The 7,958-nt window shown below is 34.6% G+C and overlaps 1 pseudogene; it reads right to left on the reverse strand.

The window, feature by feature from the left end:
- Positions 1–7,158: 7,158 nt before the first annotated feature.
- LOC131412283 (non-histone chromosomal protein HMG-14-like) lies at positions 7,159–7,456 on the reverse strand (annotated as a pseudogene).
- Between the last annotated feature and the right edge of the window lie 502 nt (positions 7,457–7,958).

The following is a 7,958-nucleotide window of genomic DNA, read 5'->3' on the forward strand; positions in this document are numbered from 1 at the left end:
GTGCTGAGCCTTTCTCCCTCCCTTCTCGTTCATCCCCTCACCCTCCTCAGAGCTGAGGGCTATTCCACCTGCTGCCTGGTGTTCCCACCTCTTTTCCTCTCTCCCATCAGTGGCTGGGCTCAGCCTCCTCATCAAGGCTGCCCTCTCTGGTTCACTTCCATCTCCACCAGACTCATTGCTCCTCTGCTCTCCATCTGTAGCTCTCCATCTCTGGGTTCTGCTTTTTGCCGGCCTTTTCTAATCTGCCTCGTTTCTGCTGTCTACCATTCTCTCTTTTTTTGGTCTGCTTTTCTTCTTTTATTACGTTTCCTGTCTCTCAGGTCGATGCCTCTTAGTTCCTATGTGAAGAGATAGGCCTTCACTGTGCCTAGAGCACGCTTTTCTGTCATTTTCAATAATTGATTTCTCAGAGCCCATCAAGAAGAACTTGCTTTTCCATCCTTTTAGCCTCTTTTCGTCATTACTTTCTTTCCTTCTTATTCCTTCCCTATAGATTCTACAGCTGTTCCTGATGCTTGAATGCCTTGGCCTCAAAATAACAAAGACCTAAACCTCAGTGACAGAGTTCTCATCTAGCAAGGTGAACTGAGAGGATGACATAAAATAACTACGTACAAAAGTTTTAAAGAGAGAAAAAACAGTACTTGCTTCATAAGATTTTTTTCAGCCTCCGTTTTGGTTTCTAGAACATTATCAAAGAAGGAATACATAAATTCTTGAGTGTTATTAGACCCAGGGGGAACTGATATAAATAAGCTTAAAATAAAAAGGCTTACATAAAGCACAGCCAAATTGTTAACAAGTCTGGAATTGTGACAATTGCTAATGATACAGGGAGAATTTAGAAATAAAAAGACAATTTGGTTAGAGAATTTAGGTCCAATTAAAGGAGACAAATACATAATTCTCAGACAGCACAGACAAATGGGTTTTAAAAATAATTTCCTTAACTTCATTTGACTGTCTGGGGTTCTTATTTCCATTAAGAAATCAATTTGAAGATAAAACAAGTGAGAAAAATTAGACTTTTTTATACTTGATAGGTTTTTCTGAGGGTAGATTCAAATGATGGAAATCTATTATGTTCCTTTAACTAGAATCATTTTTCATACTATATCAATTTGTAATAATTTAAATTTATATATGTATATATAATAAAAGAATTCTCTTTTCATTTGTTTCTATGTCTTTTGTTCATGGAGTTCTATCTGAAGTGAAAAGGACTTTGAAATCAGTATAAGACAAAGACACAAAAACATGATTTGGTGAGATAAAGAAAAAGGGAGGAGAAAAAATGATCAAGTAGAAAAATACCTTAATTAATAATTTTAACATTCTCATTGTTCAAACGTCTTACAGGACTAACTAATTTTTCAAATCTTCTCATTGTCTTTTAGGTAAGGTTACCTGCAAGCACTAGTTTCTTTGTTATTTTGAATTATTTCATCAACATCCTTTTAGAAATTTGTAATTCAATTCTTTTTTTTTAAAAACAGCTTTTTTGAGATATAATTTGCATACTGCACAATTCACCCATGTAAAATGTACAGTTCAATGGCTTTTCAACGTATTCACAGAGTTGTGCAACCATCGTCACACTTAATTTTAGAATATTTTATTACTCCCTAAAGAAACTCTGCATTCCTTAGCTATCTCCCCAGTTCCCCCATTCCCCCCAGTCCCAGGCAACTACTAATATATTTTTTATCTCTATAGATTTGCTTCTTCTGGACATTTCATATAAATGGAATCACGCATTATATGGCCCTTTGGACTGGCTTCTTTCACTTAGCATGTTTTTCAGTGTTCATCCCTGTTGTAGTGTGTATCAGTACTTCATTTCTTTTTATTGCTGAAAAATATTCCATTGTATGGGTATACCACATTTTGTTTATCCATTCATCAGTTGATGAAAATTTGAACCATTTCGACTTTTTGACTATTATGAATAATGTTGCTATGAACATTCACGTACAAGCTTTTGTACATATGTACAAGTTGTGCAAACATGTTTTTATTTCTCGTTTCTCTTAGGTAAATACCTAGGAGTAGAATTGCTGGATCCATAGTAACTCCCTGTGTAACCTTTTGAGGAAAGGCCGGACTGTTTTCCAAAGTGGCTGCACCCTTATACCTCCCCACCATTCCAATTTCTCCACATCTTTGCTAACACTTGTTGTCTGTCTTCTTGATTACAGCCATCCTATGAGTGTGAACTAGTATCTCATTGTGGTTTTCATTTGCATTTACCTGATGGCTAATGATGTTGAGCATCCTTTCATGTGTTTATTAGCCATTTGTGTATTTTCTTTGGAGAACTGTCTATTCAGCTCCTTTGCTTATTTTTAATTGGGTGACGTGTTTTATTATTAAGTTGTAATAGTTCTTTATATATTCTAGATACAAGTCCCTTTATTTTATCTTTTGTTGCTTGTGCTTTAGTTGTTCTATCTAAGAAACCATTGCCTCATACAAGGTCATGAAGAGTTAAGCCTATGTTTTCTTTTAAGAGTTTTATAGTTTTAGCTCTTACACTTAGGTCTTTGATCCATTTTGAGTTAATTTTTGTATATGATTTGTGGTAGGGAACTAACTTTATTCTTTTGTGTGTGGATATCCAATGGTCCCAGCACCATTTGCTGAAAAGACTATTCTTTCCCCATTGAATTATCTTAGCACATGTGTTGAAAATCAACTGACCATAAACGTAAGGCTTTATTTCTGGACTTTTAATTATATTCCATTGATCTACATATCTGTCTTATTCCAGTACCACACTGTCTTGATTATTGTAGCTTTGTAGTAAATCTCAAAATTGGAAAGGATTATATCTCCTCCAACATTGTTATTCTTTTTCAAGACTGTTTTGGCTGGTCTGGGTCTCTTGAACTTCCATATGAATTTTAGGATCAGTTTGTCAATTTCTGCAAAGAATCAAGCTGGGGTTTTGATAGGGATTCCATTAAATTTGTAGATCAATTTGAAGAAGATTGACCTCTTAACAACATTAAGTCTACTTATCCATGGCTATGGGATGTCTTTCCATTTATTAAATGTTCTTTAACCTCTTTTAAGAATGTTTTGTAGTTTTCAGAGCATAGCTTTTGCACTTTCCATGAATTATTCATGGATTCCCTATTTGCAAATTCTCCTCTTCATTAACACTTATTTGTGACTCCAAAATCAATACCCATAGGACATTTGCAGTCATTTATGGACATGCACAGAGCAGCAAAAAGTTTGAATTGTTTGACGCACATATTCTTAGCTGAAGTCAAACAAGGTGATGATCTGCCTTCTTTTTTCAGTTCTCATACTGTAAACAAGTGTCCTTTTCTTGGTCTATTTAGTGCCACATTTTTCACACTTTTTTGTGCTATTTGTTCTTGATTTCACTGTTGAAAATGGCATCCAAGCACAGCGCTGAAGTGCTGTCCAGTGCTCCTGAGCGCACAGAGCTGTATGTGACTTTTGGGAAAATACATGTGTTAGATAAGCTTCATTCAGGCATGAGTTATAGTGCTGTTGGCTCTGAGTTCAATGTTAATGAATCAATATACATTAAATCAGGTGTCTTTAGCCAGAAACACACATAGGCAAGGTCATGTATTGATCAGTTGATGAATACGTTGTGACCAGAGGCTCACAGGAACCTAACCCTGGATTTAGTATATGCTAATTCAGTATTCATGGTGATTTATAAAACAAAACTAGTGTGAGTAACAAGAATTGACCATATTTTATTTTTTGATGCTACTGTAGATGGAATTGTTTTCTTAATTTCACTTTTGGTTTGCTCTTTGCTCAAGTATAGAAATATATTTGATTTTTGTATGTTGATCTTGTACCTTGCTGAACTGGTTTACTGCTTCTAATAATTTTTTAGTGGATTCCTTAAGATTTTCTATAGACAAGAGTATATTATGTACAAATAGAGATAGTTTTACTTCCTTTTACCTTCCTTTTACCTTTAAAGGAAGTTTTACTTCCTTTCCAATTTAGATGCATTTTATTTTATTTTATTTTATTGTCTAATTGCCCTGACTACACCTCCAGTACAATGCTGAATAGAAGTGGTGAGAGAAGACATCGTTGACTTGTTCCTGATATTAGGGGAAAGCATTCAGCCTTTCACCATTAAGTATGATGTTAGTTGCGGATTTTTTGTAGACGCCATTTATCAAGTTGAGGAAGATCCATTCTATTCCTCCTTCGCTGAGTGTTTTATAATGAATGTGTTCAATTTTGTGAAATGCTTTTTCTGCATCTATTGAGATGATCATGTGTTTTTTGTCCTTTATTCTATTGATATGTGTATTATATTAATTGATTTTTAGATGTCAAATCAACCTTGTATTCCTGAGATAAATCCCCCTTGGTCCTGATGTATAATCCATTGTTACATATTGCTGAATTTGATTTGCTATTATTTTGTTGAGGATTTTTGCATATATATTCATAAGAGATATTGGTCTACAGTTTTCTTTCTTGTGATGTCTTTGGTTTTTAGATCAAGGTAATATTAGCCTTACAGGATGAATTGGGAAGTGTTCCCTTCTCTTCTACTTTTTGGAAGAATTAAGAATTCATGTTAATTCTTTAAATGTTTGGTAAAATTTACCAGTGAAGCCATCTGGGCTTGAGATTTTCTTTGTGGGTAGTTTTTTGGCTACTAATTTAATCTCTTTACTTGTTATAAGTCTATTCTCATTTTCTATTTCTTCTTGAGTCAGTTTCAATCATTTGTTTTTTCTAAGAATTTGTGGATTTCATCTAACTTATCTAATTTATTGGAATTCGTAGCAGTCCCTTATAATTCTTTTTATTCCTGTAAGATTAGTAGTCCCTTCTTCCATCTCTAATTTTAGTAATTAAGTCTTCTCTCTTTTTTCTCAGTCAATCTAGCTAAAGCTTTGTCCAACAAAATCAATTTTGTTGATTTTTTGGAAAGAAGCAACTTTTGGTTTTGTTGATTTTTTTCTATTCTTTTTAATTTTCTCTTTCATTAATTTCCACTTTAATCTTTACTATTTCCTTCTTTATTTTTGCTTTTGGTTTAGTTTGCTCTTCTTTCTCCAGTGTCTTAAGGTAGAGGTTTAGGTTATTGATTTGAGACCTTTCTTCTTTTTTAATATAGAGCAATTTAGAGCTCTAAATTTCCCTCTAATCACTGCTTTAATTGAATCACATTCATTTTGGTACGTTGTATCTTCGTTTTCATTCATCTCAAAGTATTTTCTAATTTCCTTTGTGATTTCTTCTTTGACTCATTGGTTATTTAGGAATATGTCATTTAATTTCTGCATATTTGTGAGTTTCCCAAATTTCTTTCTGTTGTTGATTTCTAATTTCATTCCCTTGTGGCCAGAGAATATATTTTGTGGTATTTATATCCTTTTAAGTTTATTGAAAATTGTTTTATGGACTAGCATATGGTCTATTCCGGAGAATTTTCCCTACGAACCTGAGAAGAATTATATTCTGCTGTTTTGGGGTGGAGTGTTCTATAAATGACTGTCAGATCTAGTTGGTTTTTAGCATTTTCAAGTTTTCTATTTCCTTGTTGATATTCTGTCTCACTGTTCTTTCCATTACTGAAAGTGGGGTATTGAAGTGGCCAACCATTATTGTTGAACTATTTCTCCTTTCATTTCTGTCAGTTTTGCTTCATGTATTTTGAGGTTCTGTCATTAGATGCACATAGGTTTATAATTGTTACATTTTCTCAATGGATTGTGCCTTTTATCATTATAAATATTCCTGTTTATCTCTAGTAACATTTTTTGTTTTAAAGTCTATTTTGTCTGATATTAGCATAGCCACTCTGGCTTCTCATTTGTATCCTTAAATCTAAAGTTCAATAGCATATAGTTGTTTTTTTAAAAAATCTAGTCTGACATTGTCTGCCTTTTTATTAAATTCTTTAATCTATTCACTTTTTTTTTTAATTTTTTATTTATTTATTTTTTCCCCCAAAGCCCCAGTAGATAGTTGTATGTCATATCTGCACGTCCTTCTAGTTGCTGTATGTGGGACACGGCTTCAGCATGGCTGGAGAAGCAGTGCATCGGTGCACACCTGGGATCCGAACCCGGGCCACCAGCAGCAGAGTGCCCGCACTTAACCGCTAAACCATGAGGCCGGCCCCAATCTATTCACTTCTAATGTTATTGACGCATGTGGATGATTTACATCTGCCATTTTACTTTTTGTTTTCTAAATGTCTCATGTCTTTTTGTTCCTCTACTGCTCCTTTACTGCCTTCTTTTGCATTAAGTGAATATTTTCTAGTGTAATATTTTAATTCTTTTAATTAATTTTTAATATATTTTTGAGTTATTTTCTTTTTTTATTTCATAATTGAGATTTTATTGGTTGTTTTGGGGATTAGTACACAGACCTTTCAATCTGTACACAATTCTTAAAATATGTACCTAAAATCTAAAAAATCATGTAGTTGTGATTCTTTTCTAAATGGTTATTCCAGTGACTTGCCAGCTTAAAATCTTGAGGCAAATTTCCCTTAACAGGATGTCAAGTACCAATATTTTCAAATGTTGACACCTGTTGCATTGTAAATCCCACTAATTCACAATTTAATATCGTGTACACTACATACTCAAATTTTCAATCTTTCACAGCACATTAACAAAGTTACTAGGAAAACTGGACTACCGTGACCAAAGATGTTACAGAGTGCACAAAATTCTGACAGGCAGATCCAAGACCAAAGAATGGTTTTCTTTAGGAAACAATTCTACCAAAAACAACATGGGAATAGAAGTAATTTAAAACGTTCAAGACATATTAAGTGCACAACCAAACTGCCATTTAGTATGCTCAGTATTATAGGATATAAAAACTACCCTCATCTATGGAAAGTTAAGCTGACACCCAAGACAGTCAAAGCCTCCCATATTCAATATCCCACTATTTTCTGGTTGTACCAAAAAATAAACCACCAGCAAATGATTTCACCTCTTAAAAAAAAGGCATTTACACCTAAAAAATGGGATGAGGCAGGATTCCCTCCTTCTTAAAAATGTTTCTAGAGTTACTAAAAAACTTGCATTTACAAAACAGTTGATAAAAATATTCCTCTGGATCGTACAAGAAGGGAGACAGGGACCACCGATAAGACATGGTATATGACATGAATCAGACTTGGCTTCTTTCTCCTGCTTCATCAGAGTCTGCATGCTCCTCGTTTTTAGTTTCTCCTTTTTTCTGCAGGTAAGTCTTCTTTAGTTTCTTAGTTAGCCACTTGGGCCTGTCTTCCCTTTGCTCTCTTTTTCTCTTTTGTTTGTACCTTTTTGTCTGAAGATTTCTTTCCTGCTGCCTTTTTGGGCTTCATTTCCACTTTTTCAGGAGCAGGTTTAGCTGACAACCTCGCTGATCTCCTCTTGCACTCCTCATTCGCTGCACCGTTGGGGGAGCTGATCTTCCCCTTGGGCATCATGGCCGCGGGGCAGGCATGTGCTAGGTGCCTGCGGGCTATGGCGCGCTGAGAGCCTTCACGAAACTGGGCTGCCTGGCTGGTGCTACTCTTCCCACCCTGAGTTATTTTCTTAATGATTGCTCTAGGGCTTACTATATACCTCTTAACTCACCAGAATCCACTTCAGACTTATACTAACTCAATTCCAATGAGATATAGAAACATTCCTCATATATCTCTATTCTCTTCTCCTTTTTGTACTGTTATTGTTATACATATTATGTCTATACGTGACACAAACTCAAAATACATTGTTATAACTATTACCTTACGTAATTTTATGTCAAGTAAGAAAGTTAAGTGAAGAAAGGAGAGCAAGTATATATTTATAGAATTTGTTATATTAACCTTTGTATTTACCATTCCTGATCTCTTCACTTGTTCCTGTGGATCAGAATTACCATCTGGTGTCCTTTCCTTACTCCATAAAGCTTTGTTCCCACCATCTCCTTTGCACCAC

The sequence above is a fragment of the Diceros bicornis genome, chromosome 12 (genome assembly GCF_020826845.1).
Source record: "Diceros bicornis minor isolate mBicDic1 chromosome 12, mDicBic1.mat.cur, whole genome shotgun sequence".
In the NCBI taxonomy this organism is placed as follows: domain Eukaryota; kingdom Metazoa; phylum Chordata; class Mammalia; order Perissodactyla; family Rhinocerotidae; genus Diceros; species Diceros bicornis.